The following is a 15,545-nucleotide window of genomic DNA, read 5'->3' as shown; positions in this document are numbered from 1 at the left end:
AATCAGTCAAGGCGTTTTTCTCCACGGAATTTGCCCTCCCTGTCAACATCGACTTCTTGGCCTTTCTCTCATTGAAAAGCACCTGCGGTCAAGTCCAAACCTACTCACTAACTCTGCACTCTGCTGCTGTATTCACTGCAAATGTCTCAGTTTTGATTCCTGACAGGAACTAACCCTCAACACTCAGGGACCCGTGACATGTGATCAGAATAGAGGAGAAATGATATAGTTTCAAGGTAATCAGTGTTTTCTACCCAAGGGGGGCTGACTTTTTTTTAAGTTGACAAATTTTGGCTTCCTTCAGAACTAAGTTCTCATGTGGTTCAATTCATCAGATTTGGTCAGCATCTATTGTATACTCAGTGCTGTCTAGCTGGGTATTTGTTGCCTTCAAAATGTTGAATGAAACTTAGGGAAAAAGACATCCATGCTGTCCTCTGCAACCTGGGCTGACCGGGGTCTGGGGGAGGTGCTGTTGCCCAGCTGCGCTCTGCGCCCACTCCTGGGACCTGGATCCGAAGGAGCTCTGCGTTTGTCCCTGGTTCCCTGCCTCAGTGTGGATGTACTTTCTTTCTCTCCGAGGCCACCTCACAGCCCTAGACAGAATAGCTTGTGCTCCACCTGCTCAAACTAAGAAGACCCTAATAAGCCCACTCCACTGTCACCTCCTTGGAAGGTTTGGAAATTTGTAGATTAGTATCAGGATAAAAAGTATGTGAATTTCGTAGGGGGATTTAAAGATGAGTGTGGAAAGTCTAATGTGAGAGCTAGTCCCGCTGTGGCCCAAGTCTGAGGTATATTCAGGGATGAATGTGTGTGAGCTCCCTGGGGTGAGATGATGGCAGCACCAGCTCCTCACTCAGGCACAGGACTTCATGGGCCCCAAAGTCAGAATTAGGGTGATGTTGGGAGTATGGATGTAACCAAACTCGTGCCCTCAATATTTGAGGATTTTCATAAGCTTTCTTCCTTCCTTCCTTCCTTCCTTCCTTCCTTCCTTTCTTTCTTTCTTCCTTTCTTTTTTTTTTGAGATGGAGTTTCGCTCTCGTTGCCCAGGCTGGAGTGCAATGGCACAATCTTGGCTCACTGCAACCTCTGCCTCCTGGGTTCAAGCGATTCTCCTGCCTCAGCCTCCTGAGTAGCTGGGATTACAGGTGCCTGCTACCACACTCAGCTAATTTTTTGTATTTTTAGTAGAGACGAGGTTTCACCATGTTGGCCAGGCTGGTCAAGCTTGAACAAGCTGTCTAGCGATGAGTCCAGGCTCAGAACCACTCCACCATGCTGCCTCTCTGTTCAGGCAGAGCCACAGCTTTCCTTAGAGTACTTGGGGTGAAGGTGGATGGGCAGGAGTGGGCCCCATCATGAAACCCAAGAGCCTGGGAGCTAGACGGCGCTGTGTAGGCACTGCGAGTCAGAGAAGAATTTTGGCTGACGTGATCAGAGTTTTGCTGTAGAAAGGTATCGAACTCATGAACTCAGGAGATCCACCCGCCTCAGCTCTCAAGTGCTAGGATTATAGGCATGAACCACTGCGCCTGGCCCTGAAGGACTTTCTTCATGGCTCATCGTTTACCCATCCTTTCTTTAACTCAGCAGATGCTGAGGGTACCACATGAGCCAGGGAGTGCCGCGGGGTGATGAGGGCATCCAGCTCGTGGCCATCTCACGGTTCACAGCCAATATTAACACAGGACTAGCAAAGCTGGACTTTCCTATAAGATTGGGGAATTAGACCTAAATGTTGGATCCTTTTTGTTTATTTGTTTCTCTGTGTGCTGGCATCTCAATTGTTCTATTTCCATGTGAAGTGCAGCTGCTTTGAGACTCTAAATTCCGTTTACAACATTTTTGGGTTGGCCTGTTATATAGGAAATATTTATTTGGTGACCACAGCTCCTTTCTCTTTTTGATGCTGAATCGGAAAATGCTGTCTATCCATTGAGAATGCTCTAGTTAATGAGAAACAAATGGTGGTCTGAGAGGTACAAAACTTGTTGACCAGTTTTAGTGAATTTTTATAATTTTCTGTTGCCTTCATTTTGAAAACTGGTTTAACTCTCTCGTACCAAAAGCAGGGCTCAACTGTGTTTTTGGCGGTTTCCAGCTCTACGTCACAGCCAAATGGCTCAAGCAGGTAGCCAGAGATTAAACACTAAGAGGCACCTCTCTCAGCCAGTAGACTGGGTTCCCTGCATTCCCACCATGTCCTGAAGGCATTTACTGGAGAACTTAGCGTGGCCCACAGCCTAGTCCCTTATACATACAGCAGTCCTCCTTACCCAAGGTCTTGCTTTCTGCAGTTTCAGTTACCTGTGGTACATTACAAGATATTTTGAAAGAGAGAGAGAGAGAGCACATTCAACTTAACTTTTATTACAGTGTATTGTAAAAATTGTTCTGTTTTATTAGTAGTTATTGTTGCTAATCTCTTACTGTGCCTACTTGATATATTAAACTTCATAATAGGCATTTATGTATAGAAAAAAACATAGTGTGTATATATATGTATATACACACATATGTACACCATATAAATATACACACAGACATGGTGTATATATGTGTGTGTATATAGATGTATGCATATGCTTACTGCTATAGTATATACATATATATGTCTATACACACCTATATACATATATATGTCTATACACACCTATATACATATGCATACAGTTATAGTGCATACATATACATGTATATACACAGATATATACATATGCATACGGCTACGGTGCATACATATATATGGTTGTATATATGTGTGTGCATATATACATATATATACACCTATATATGCACACCCATATGTGTATATATATAAGCCATATATACATATAGAATTTGGTACCATCCATGGTTTCAGGCATCCACTAGGGGTCTGGGAACGTATTCCCCAGAAATAAAGGGGGGACTACTGTATTGCTAGTTGTCACTCTCTCTTTGCCTGACTCTTCATTCTTGACTTGCATGAATCTTTGAATTTTTTTCTGTTGTGGAGGTGTACTGAATTTGTACCTTCCATCTGAACAACAGGGCTGCCTCAGGTCAGGTTTTTTTTTCTGAACACCAAGGAGAACACAAGGCTGGGCTCCCAGTGCCACAGCAACGCCAGGCAAGCATAAACTAGACACAGGTCACACAATGACCACAAGGGCATCTGTCAGCATAAATGGGTTTCCCATGGAAGGGACCCCTGGTCTCAAGTCAGATGACTAGGGACTAGACAGTCCTTCAGGAAAAATAAATATCCCTTGAACGGCACACTGGAGATACCCATGCTCAGCTCCCCTTCCTTTCCCACTAGGGAGCCACTGGCAGCTGCTTTAGTACTAAAATTCCAGTTTTGCTGGAGGCTCTCAAAACACCAGCCCAGGAGATTTTCTTGGTGAAAATTCAGGGCTTCATCTGTAGTCAGGATATTTCAGAGTTAATTTGTAATTACTAAATTGGAAAATAGTTTGTATCCTGGTTCACAGATGAACTACAAGGTAAATATTATTAACGTGTTCATCAATACATCAGTAATAGCCAATTTCCATAAGTGCTTACTAAATACCAGGGACACTTCTATTATTATTATTATTATTATTATTGTTATTATTATTCTACTTTAAGTTCTGGGGTACATGTGCAGAAGGTGCAGGTTTATTACATAGGTATACATGCGCCATGGTGGTTTGCTGTACCTATCAACGCATCATCTACATTAGGTATTTCTCCTAATGCTATCCCTCCTCTAGCCCCCCACTCCCTGACAGGCTCCAGTGTGTGATGTTCCCCCACCATGTTCATGTGTTCTCATTGTTCAGCTCTCATTTATGAGTGAGAACATGTGATGTTTGGTTTTCTGTTCTTGTGTTAGGTTGCTGAGAATGATGGTTTCCAGCTTCATCCATGTCCCTGCAAAGGACATGAACTCATCCTTTTTTATGGCTGCATAGTATTCCATGGTGTATATGTGCCACATTTTCTTTATCCAGTCTATCATTGATGGGCATCCGAGTCGGTTCCAAGTCTTTGCTATTGTGAACAGTGCCATAATAAACATACATGTGCATGTGTCTTTACAGTGAAATGATTTATAATCCTTTGGGTATATACCCAGTAATGGGATTGCTGGGTCAAATGGTATTTCTAGTTATAGATGGTTGAGGAATCGCCACACTGTCTTCCACAATGGTTGAACTAATTTACACTCCCACCAACAGTATAAAAGTGTTCCTATTTCTCCACATCCTCTCCAGCATCTGTTGCTTTCTGACTTTTTAATGATCGCCATTTTAACTGGCATGAGATGGTATCTCATTGTGGTTTTCATTTGCATTTCTAACGACCAGTGATGAGAATTTTTTCATATGTTTGTTGGCTGCATAAATGTCTTCTATTGAGAAGCGTCTGTTCATATCCTTTGCCAACTTTTTGATGGGGTTGTTTGATTTTTTCTTGTAAATTTGTTTAGATTCTGCATATTAGCCCTTTGTCAGATGGATAGATTGCAAAAATGTTCTCCCATTCTGTAGGTTGTCTGTTCACTCTGATAATAGTTTCTTTTGCTGTGCACAAGTTCTTTAGTTCCATTAGATCCCATTTATCAATTTTGGCTTTTGTTGCCATTGCTTTTGGTGTTTTAGTCATGAAGTCTTTCCCCTGCCTGTGTCCTGAATGGTATTGCCTAGGTTTTCTTCTAGGGTTTTTATGGTTTTAGGTCTTATGTTTAAGTCTTTAATCCACCTTGAGTTAATTTTTGTATAAGGTGTAAGGAAGGGATCCAGTTTCAGTTTTCTTCATATGGCTAGCCAGTTTTCCCAACATCATTTATTAAATAGGGAATCCTTTCCTCATTGCTTGTTTTTGTCCAGTTTGTCAAAGATCAGATGGTTGTAGATGTGTGGTGTTATTTCTGAGGGCTCGGTTCTGTTCCATTGGTCTATATATTTGTTTTGGCACCAGTACCATGCTGTTTTGGTTACTGTAGCCTTATAGTATAGTTTGAAGTCAGAGTGTAATTCCTTCAGCTTTGTTCTTTTTGCTAAGGATTGTCTTGGCTATGTGGGCTCTTTTTTGGTTCCATATGAAATTTAAAGTAGTTTTTTCCAGTTCTGTGAAGGAAGTAAATGATAGCTTGATGGGGATAGCATTGAATCTATAAATTACCTTGGGCAATATGACCATTTTCAAGATACTGATTCTTCCTATCCATGAGCATGGAATGTTTTTCCGTTTGTTTGTGTTTTCTCTTATTTCCTTGAGCAGTGGCTTGTAGTTCTCCTTGAAGAGGACCTTCACTTCCCTTGTAAGTTTTATTCCTAGGTATTTTGTTCTCTTTGTAGCAATTGTGAATGGGAGTTCAATCATGATTTGGATCTCTGTTTGTCTGTTATTGGTGTATAGGAATACTTGTGATTTTTGCACATTTATTTTGTATCGTGAGACTTTGCTGAAGTTGCTTATCAACTTAAGGAGATTTTGGGCTGAGACGATGGGGTTTTCTATATATGCAACCATGTAATCTGGAAACAGAGACAATTTTACTTCCTCTCTTCCTATTTCAGTAGACTTTATTTCTTTTTTTTGCCTGATTGCCCTGGCCAGAACTTCCAATACTGTCTTGACTAGGAGTGGTGAGAGAGGGCATCCTTGTCTAGTGCCGGTTTTCAAAGGGAGTGCTTCCAGTTTTTGTCTATTCAGTGTGATATTGGCTGGGAATTTATCATAAATAGCTCTTATTATTTTGAGCTATGTTCCATCAATACCGAATTTATTGAGAGTTTTTAGCATGAAAGGCTGTTGAATTTTGTTGAAGGCCTTTTCTGCATCTATTGAGATAATCATGTGGTTTTTGTCATTGGTTCTGTTTATGTGATGGATTACATTGGTTGATTTGTGTATGTTGAACCAGCCTTGCATCCAAGGGATGAAGCCAACTTGATCGTGGTGGATAAGCTTTTTGATGTGCTGCTGGATTCAGTTTGCTAGTATTTTATTGAGGATTTTCTCATCTAGGTTCATCAGGGATATTGGCCTGAAGTTTTCTTTTTTTGTTGTGTCTCTGCCAGGTTGTGGTATCAGGATGATGCTGGCCTCATAAAATGAGTTAGGGAGGAGTCCCTCTTTTTCTATTGTTTGGAATAGTTTCAGAAGGAATGATACCAGCTCCCTTTGTACCTCTCATAGAATTTGGCTGTGAATCCATCTGGTCTTGGACTTTTTTTGGTTGGTCGTCTCTTAATTACCACCTCAATTTCAGAACTTGTTACTGGTCTATTCGGGGATTCAATTTCTTCCTGGTTTAGTCTTGGGAGGGTGTGTACGTCCAGGGATTTATCCATTTCTTCTAGATTTTCTGTTTATTTGCATAGAGGTTTTTATAGTATTCGCTGATGGTAGTTTGTATTTCTGTGGGATCAATGGTGATATCCCCTTTATCATTTTTCGTTGTGCCTATTTGATTCTTCTCTCTTTTCTTCTTTATTAGCCTGGTTAGTGGTCTATCTATTTTGTTGATCTTTTCAAAAAACCAGCTCCTGGGTTCATTCATTTTTTGAAGGGTTTTTTTGTGTCTCTGTCTCCTTCAGTTCTGCTCTGATCTTAGTTATTTCTTGTCTTCTGCTCGCTTTTGAATTTGTTTGCTCTTGCTTCTCTAGCTCTTTTAATTGTGATGTTAGGTATAGATCTATTTTAGATCTTTCCTGCTTTCTCTTGTGGGCATTTAGTGCTATAAATTTCCCTCTACAAGTTGCTTTAAATGTGTCCCAGAGATTCTGGTATATCATGTCTTTGTTCTCATTAGTTTCAAAGAACATCTTTATTTCTGACTTCATTTCAGTATTTACCCAGTAGTCATTCAGGAGCAGGTTGTTCAGTTTCCATGCAGTTGTGTGGTTTTGAGTGAGTTTCTTAATCCTGAGTTCTAATTTGATCACAGTGTGGTCTGAGAGACTGTTGGTTATGATTTCCATTATTCTGCATTTGCTGAGTAGTGTTTTACTTTCAATTATGTGGTCAATTTTAGAATAAGTGGAATGTGGTGCTGAGAAGAATGTATATTCTGTTGATTTGGGATGGACAGTTCTGTAGATGTCTATTAGGTCCACCTGGTCCAAAGCTGAGTGCAAGTCCTGAAAAATATCCTTGTTAATTTTCTGTCTCGTTGATCTGATATTGACAGTGAGGTGTTAAAATCTCCCATTATTATTGTGTGGGAGTCTAAGTCTCTTTGTAGGTCTCTAAGAACTTGCTTTATGTATCTAGGTGCTCCTGCATTGGGTGCATATATATTTAGGAAAGTTAGCTCTTCTTGTTGTATTGATCCCTTTACCATTATTTAATGCCCTCCTTTGTCTCTTTTGATCTTTGTTGGTATAAATTCTGTTTTATCAGAGACTAGGATTGGAAACCCCTGCAATTTTTTGCTTTCCATTTGCTTGGTATATTCCTCCATCTCTTTATTTTAAGCCTATGTGTGTCTTTGCACATGAGATGGATCTCCTGAATACAACACACTGATAGGTCTTGACCCTTTATCCAATTTGCCAGTCTGTGTCTTTTAACTGGGGTCATTTAGCCCATTTGCATTTAAGGTTAATATTGTAATGTGTGAATTTGATCCTGTCATTATGATGCTAGCTGGTTATTTTGCCCGCTAGTTTATGCAGTTTCTTCATAGTGTCAACGGTCTTTACAATTTGGCATGTTTTTGCAGAGGCTGGTACCAGTTGTTCCTTTCCATGTTTAGTGCCCCCCTCAGGAGCTCTTGTAGGGCAGGTCTGGTTGTGACAAAATCTCTCAGCATTTGCTTCTCTGTAAAGGATTTTATTTCTCCTTTGCTTATGAAGCTTAGTTTGGCTGGATATGAAATTCTGAGTTGGAAATTCTTTCCTTTAAGAATGTTGATTATTGGCCCCCACTGTCTTCTGGATTGTGGGGTTTCTGCCAAGAGATCCACTGTTAGTCTGATGGGCTTCCCTTTGTGGGTAACCCGACATTTCTCTCTGGCTGACCTTAACATTTTTCCTTCATTTCAATCAGGGTGAATCTGACGATTATGTGTCTTGAGGTTGTTCTTCTCAAGGAATATCTTTGTGGTGTTTTCTGTATTTCCTGAATTTGAATGTTGGCCTGTCTTGCTAGGTTGGGGAACTTCTCCTGCACGATATCCTGAAGAGCATTTTCCAACTTGGTTCCATTCTCCCTGTCACTTTCAGGTACACCAATCAAACCTATATTTAGTTTTTTCACATAGGCCCATATTTCTTGGAGGCTTTGTTTGTTTCTTTTCATTCTTTTTTCTCTAATCTTGTCTTCTCACTTTATTTCATTAAGTTCATCTTCAATCTCTGATATCTTTTCTTCTACTTGATTGATTTGGCTATTGATACTTGTGTATGCTTCACGAAGTTCTAGTGCTGTGTTTTTCAGCTCCATCAGGTCATTTGTGTTCTTCTCTAAACTGGTTATTCTAGTTAGCAATGCCTCTAATCTTTTTTTAACGTTCTTAACTTCCTTGCATTGGGTTAGAACATGTTCCTTTAGCTTGGAGGAGTTTGTTATTAGCCACCTTATGAAGCCTTCTTCTGTCAGTTCATCAAACTCATTCTCTGTCCAGTTTTGTTCCCTTGCTGGCAAAGAGTTGTTATCCTTTGGAGGAGAAGAGGCATTCTGGATTTTGGAATTTTCAGCATTTTTGCGCTGGTATCTCCCCATCTTCGTGGATTTATCTACCTTTGGTCTTTGATGTTGGTGACCTTCAGATGGGTTTTGGTGTGGACATCCTTTTTGTTGATGTTACTACTGTTCCTTTCTGTTTGTTAGTTTTTCTTCTAACAGTCAGGCCCCTCTTCTGCAGGTCTGCTGGAGTTTGCTGGAGGTTCACTCCAGACCCTGTTTGCCTGGGTATCATCAGAGGAGGCTGCAGAACAGTGAAGTTTGCTGCCTACTCCTTCCCCTGGAAGCTTCATCCCAGAGGGGCACCCACCAGATGCTGGCCAGAGTTCTTCTGTATAAGGTGTCTGTTCACCCCTACTGGGAGGTGTCTCCCAGTTGGGATACACCAGGGTCAGGGACCCATTTGAGGAGGTAGTCTGACCCTTATCAGAGCTTGAACACTGTGCTGGGAGATCTGCTGCTCTCTTCAGAGCCATCAGGCAGGTCGTTTAAGTCTGCTGAAGCTGCACCCACAGCCACCCCTTTCCCCAGGTGCTCTGTCCCAGGGAGATGGGAGTTTTATCTATAAGTCCCTGACTGGGGCTGCTGCCTTTTTTTCATAGATGCCCTGCCCAGAGAGTAGGAATCTAGAGAGGCAGTCTGGCCTCAGCAGCCTTGCTGAGCTGTGGTGGGCTCCACCCAATTCAAAGTTCCCCAGGTGGCTTAGTTTACACTGTGAGAGTAAAATCACCTACTCAGCCTCACCAATGGCAGACACCCCTCCCTCAGCCAAACTTGAGCATCCCAGGTCAGCCTCAGACTGCTGTGCTGGCAGCGAGAATTTCAAGCCAGGGGACCTTAGCTTTCTGGGTTCTGTGGGGGTGGGACCTACCAAGCCAGACCACTTGGCTCCCTGGCTTCAGCCTCCTTTCTAGGGGAGTGAATGGTTCTGTCTTGCTGGCATTCCAGGTGCCACTGGGGTATAAAAAAAAAAAAAAACAAACTTCTGCAGTTAGCTCAGTGTCTGCCCAAATGGCCGCCCAGTTTTGTGCTTGAAACCCAAGGCCCTGGTGGCATAGGCACTGGACAGAATCTCTTGGTCTGCGCATTGTGAAGACCATGGGAAAAGCACAGTATCTGGGCCGGAGTGCACTGTTCCTCACAATACAGTCTCTCAAGGCTTCCCTTGGCTAGGGAAGGGAAATCCCCCAACTCCTTGTGCTTCCCAGGTGAGGCGACACCCCACCTTGCTTTGGCTTGCCCTCTGTGGACTGCACCCACTGTCCAACCAGTCCCAATGAGATGAACTGGGTACTTCAATTGGAAATGCAGAAATCAGCCACCTTCTGCATCGATCTCGCTGGGAGCTGCAGACTGGAGCTGTTCCTATTCAGCCATCTTGCCAGCTGATCTATCAGGGACATTTCTAAGTGCAGGTTTATTTCTTCTTTTTATTTCCTTTTGAAAATTTATGTAAAGTAGAATTCACTTGTTTGGTGTACTGGTTTTGACAACTGCATAGTCATGTAGCTACTGCTAAAATTTAAATAGAGAAGTTACCTCACCTGCAAAATCCCTGTTCCCTACCCCTGAGCCTGTCAATCACTGATCTGTTTTCTGTCTCTATAATTTCCCCTTTTCCAGAATATCGTATAAAAGGAATCATACAGATTTTAAAGTCTGCCTTCATTCTGAGTTCTGAGTCATATAGATTTTCAAATCTGCCTTTGTTCTTAAAAGCATAATACATTTGAGATGCCTACATATTGTTGCATACATCAGGAGTTTATTCATTTTAATTCCTGAGTACTATTCCATTGCACAAATATGCCACAGTTTGGTGATGGATTCACTAGGAGGAAGACATCAGGGTGGTACCCAGTTTTGAGTGATGAGTAAAGCAGCTATAAACCCTCATTTACAGGATTTTGTATGAGCATAAGATTTTCTCTTGGTAAATATTCAGGAGTGGAATTTCACATGATACGTGTATGTATGTTTAACCTTGTAAAAAACTGCTAAACTCTTTTCCAAAGTGGCTGTATTATTTTACATTCTTACCAGTAATTTATGAGAATGTCAGTTTTTCTGCATCCTTGCCAGCATCCGGATTTGTCAGTTTGCTTTTAAAAATTTAGCCGTTCTAACAGATGTGGTGTGGTATCACACTGTGGTTTTAGTTTCCATTTCCCTAATGATTAATGATTTTTACCATCTTTTGTGCTTATCTGCCATACAGGTATTGTCTTTGGTGAAGTGTTTTTAAAAATATTTTGCCCATTTCTTTTAATTGGGTTCCTTGTTTTCTTATTATTGAGTTGCAAAAGTGTTTAATATAGTTTGGAAACCAGTTCTTTGTCAGACATATGATCAACATATATTTTATCCCAGTTTGTGGCTTATCTTTTTAATTCCTTAATAGTGTCTTGTATATAGCAGAAGGTTTTTTGTTGTTTGTTTGTTTGTTTGTTTTTGTTTTTTGTTTGTTTGTTTTTGAGACCGAGTCTCACTCTGTCACCCAGGCTGGACTGCAGTGGCGTGATCTCAGCTCACTGCACGCTCTGCCTCCCGGGTTCAAGTCATTCTCCTGCCTCAACCTGACGAATAGCTGGGACTACAGGAGCCCCACCACCACACCTGGCTAATTTTTGTATTTTTAGTAGAGACGGGGTCTCACCGTGTTAGCCAGGATGGTCTTGATCTCCTGACCTCGTGATCTGGCCTCCCAAAGTCCTGGGATTACAGGCGTGAGCCACCGCGCCCGGCCTATAGCAGAAGTTTTTAATTTTGCTAAGGCCCGGTTTATCAATTTTTTCTTTCTTTCACGGATTGTGACTTGGATGAAATATTTACGAAATTACAAAGACTTTTTCCTATGTCTTCTTACAGAAGTTTTATAATTTTTCTCTTACTTATAGGTCTATAATCCATTTTGAGTTAATTTTTTTCTAAGGTATGAAGGATAAGTTGAGGTCATTTTTTTTTTTTCCTGCATATGAGTGGTGTTACAAGACCATTTGCTGAAAAAAAAAAACTAGCCTTTCTAAACTCAGTTACCTTTGTTGAAAATCAATTGATCATATAAATATAGGTCTATTTATGGCCTCTCTCTTCTGTTCCACTAATCTGTTGGGCCATCTATACCACACTGTCTTTTTTGTTCATTTGTTTTTGTAGCTTTATAGTAAATCTGAAAATCAGGTAGTGTGAGTTATCCAGTTTTTTTCTTCTTTTTGTGAAATTATTTTGGCTATTCAAGTTCCTTTGCCTTTCCATGTAAATTTCAGAATCAGCTTGCCGATTTATAAAAAGCAAAAATTCCTGTGAGATTTTGATTGGGATTGCACTGAATTTTTAAATGAGTTTGGGAAGATTTCACATCTCAAGAATAGTATCTCCCAATCTATGAATATAGTATAATCTTTTGATTTCTTCATCTCTTGATTTCAATCATCTCTTGATTGATTTCTTTCATCTGTGTTCTTAGAGTTTAGTATACAAATCCTGCATTTATTTTGTGGAACTTATGCCTAAGCAATTCCTGTATTTTTTTGGGCACTACTGTAAATGGTACTTTAAAAAAAGTTTTTATTTCTAATAGTTTATTGCTAGTACATAGAATTAGAATTCATTTTGTATGTGCACTTTGTATCCTCAACTTTGCTAAACTCACTTATTAGTATGTTGTTGATATCTTGGAACTTTCTGCATAGACAATCATGTCATCTGTCAATATAGACAGCCCTATTTCCTTCTTTCCAATCTATATATACATCATTTCTTCTTGCCTTATCACTCTATCTTGAACTTCCAGGATGATGTTGAATAGGAATGGTGAAAGAAGACTTCCTTGCCTTGCTCCTGGTCTTAGGAAGAAAGCATTCAGTCTTTTACCACCAAGTATGATGTTAGCTGTAAGCTTTTTCTCTAGATTCTCTTTATTAGGTTAAGAATGCTCCTTCTTATTCCTGGTTTCCTCTGAGTTTTTATCATGAGTGGATACTGAATTTTGTCAAAAGGTTTTACTGTATCTATTGAGATAGTTAAATACTTCTTATTTTTCAGTTTATTTATGTCATGAATTACTTCATTAGATTTTCAAGTGTGAAAACAGTCTTATATTCTCAGGGTAAACCACACTTGGCCATGAAGTATTATTATTATTATTTTTATTGTAATGATATATTGTTAGCTTTAATTTTCTAATATTTTTGTTAAACATTCTTGCATCTGTGTTCACTATGTTCATAATGAACTTGGGTTTTCTTTTGGTACCAATGAAATTTTGACCTCATAAAATGAGTTGTTAGGTGTTTCCTTCTCTTCTGTCTTTTTGAAGAATTCGTGCAGAATTGCTTTGATATCTTCCTTAAATGTTTGGTAGAATTCCCCAGTGAAGCTTTTCAGACCTAAAGTTTTCTTTGTTGGAAGACTTTTTTTTATGAGACTTTTTAAACTACATGTTCAAATTTTGTAATAGACATAGGGCTATTCAATATGTCTATTTCATCTTAAATAAATTTTGGTAATTTGTTTGTGTCTTTAAAAACATAGATCCATTTCATTTAAGTTGTTCAATTTATAGTATAAAGTTTTGCACATTATTCACTTATTATTGTTTTAACATCTGTATGGCCTGTGGTGATGTCCCTTCCTTAATTTCTGACATGAGCAACTTTTGCTTTCATTCTTTTGGTTAGTCTGTCAAGATGCTTCTCAATCTGGTTGACTTTCCAAGTATCAGCTTTGTTTTTAATTTCAATTGTTTTGATGTTTTCAACTTCATTGATTTCTGCTCTAATCTTTATTATTTTCTGTCTTCTTGCTTTAGGTTTAATTTATTTCTCTTATTCTAAGATGGTAGAAGCTTAAATAATTGACTTGAGAAATTTTTCTTTTTTAATATGACATTTTAATGCTGTGAATTTACCTCCAAACACAGCTTTAGCTGCATCTCACAAATTCTGACAAATGTTTTCATTTTCATTTAATTTATAGTATATGTTAAATTTTCCTTTGAATTTTCTCTTAGATTCATGGGTTATTTAGAAGTGAATCGCTTATCCATGTATTTCCTTAAAATGTGAAATTATAGTATGCTACATGGATTTCAAAGTCTGGAGAATGTGGGAGGAATCCTACAGAAGAGACAGCTGGAGAAGGGACTTCCTTATCTCCCTATAGAAACCTGTGCAAGTTCCAGGCTCATCTCCATGACATACATGGACAAGACCAAAGCAACATTGCAAAGGCTTTGAGAACTGACCTAAGATTTAACCACCATCTAAGTCTCAAGCTAACCTCTGAAGCTGAGCATGCATGAACAGACACAGAGTAGCATAGCTAAGGTTTCGGAAACTGGCATAAGATTAAGACCGTTGCCTGCAGAAGGTGAGAGAGAATTTTCTGTCTAAACCTAAATAAGTTAATTGACTTACTCTAAAATATCAACATTCTTCAGAGGATTATAAAGGGACATAAGAATGAAAATCTCCACAACACAATCCTCAGAATGTCCAGGATACAATCCAAAACTACTTGACGTACTAAGAAATGTCCATAAGAGGGGCCACCGAAAAACAAAGCCAAGCCCCGAGAATTCTGATCCTAGGCCACTGTGCTATTAGCGGCTTAGTCAGGAGATGCTTGCATCCCACCTCCAGTCTTCTCCAACCTACGCTCCAACCCTCAGGGAATCAGAAGGTAGCAAGGGGGTTGGGGAGAGTAGGAGCAAAGGCAAGAAGAAGCAGAGAAAAGACATGAAATACAACTCCATTTCCAGGCAGCAAGCCTCAGATATGATTTGAATGTTGGGAAAAGTTTTAACTCTAAATCAAGCTTGAAACTGAACATGTCCATTAATAATTGAGGCTTCTTTTCCTAGGAGTAACTTAAGGCTTTTCTGTTACTTAAGTGTGACCAGAGATGTCACGAAGTCTGATGCAGTTTTTAGCCAAGGAAAGAGAAAGATCTAGCTCTATTAAATAAATGTCAAGGAAAAAGAAAAAAAGAGAGAGAGAGAGTTTCTCTGTGATTTTATCCCATGAGTCAGGTTTGTTTAATGTAATGATTGCATCTGAGTTCCTTTAAAAACTGCAATTATACTACACTTGAAGCTGTTTTGTAACTTCTTTTCATTAACAGTGTATTGTCAATGTCTTCTTGTATACTAGATAGTATTCTGATATATGGGTGCAATGCAATTTACTCAATTTTCTGTCATAGGAGAGTTAGTTAGTTAGAGACTTAGTTCCAATCTCTCAACATAATAAATAAAACTCTTAATGTGTCTTTTTTCATCTATCTGTTTTTTTCCCTTTAAAGTCCCAGAAATGTAATAGATGAGTCAGAGGGTCTACATGTTCCTCTACAAAATTTTAATGGTTTACTTTCCCACCCACAATATGTGAGTATTCTCATTTCCTGAAAATCTTACCAACATTAGATTTTCTCAGTTTTTATAAAACTTTTGCCAATTCCGTAGGCCAAGGAAGTACCTGCCTATGGTTTCAATTTTCAGTTCTTCACATCATAGTGGGGTTAAATATCTTCTCATATTATTTGTCTTTGGGCCACAGCCTTATATGCTATACTAAACTCTCTAATTCAGAAAATAGAAGATGAGTTGTGAATTCTGGCTGTACTGACTGAAACATTGTTGCTGATATCTATTTCTTATCTCATTTCTCTTGACTGGAATCATATCAATTCACTGAAAAAAAAATCAGGCAACCTTAGAGATGGTCTCTAGTTTCTAGAAAGTAGAAACTCTGAGAAGCTAACATTTGTTAAAAGTGGAAGCCATATCCAGAAACTAACTAGCAAAGAATTTCTGAAAAGATGGAATTTGTATTTGGAACACAATTCTTGCAAATATCTTTAATATCGCTGTCTCT

This window comes from Trachypithecus francoisi, unplaced genomic scaffold (genome assembly GCF_009764315.1).
Source record: "Trachypithecus francoisi isolate TF-2019V2 unplaced genomic scaffold, Tfra_2.0 Lachesis_group15, whole genome shotgun sequence".
Lineage (NCBI taxonomy): Eukaryota > Metazoa > Chordata > Mammalia > Primates > Cercopithecidae > Trachypithecus > Trachypithecus francoisi.
The sequence above is the reverse complement of the archived record's forward strand: the minus strand, read 5'-3'. Positions refer to the sequence as shown.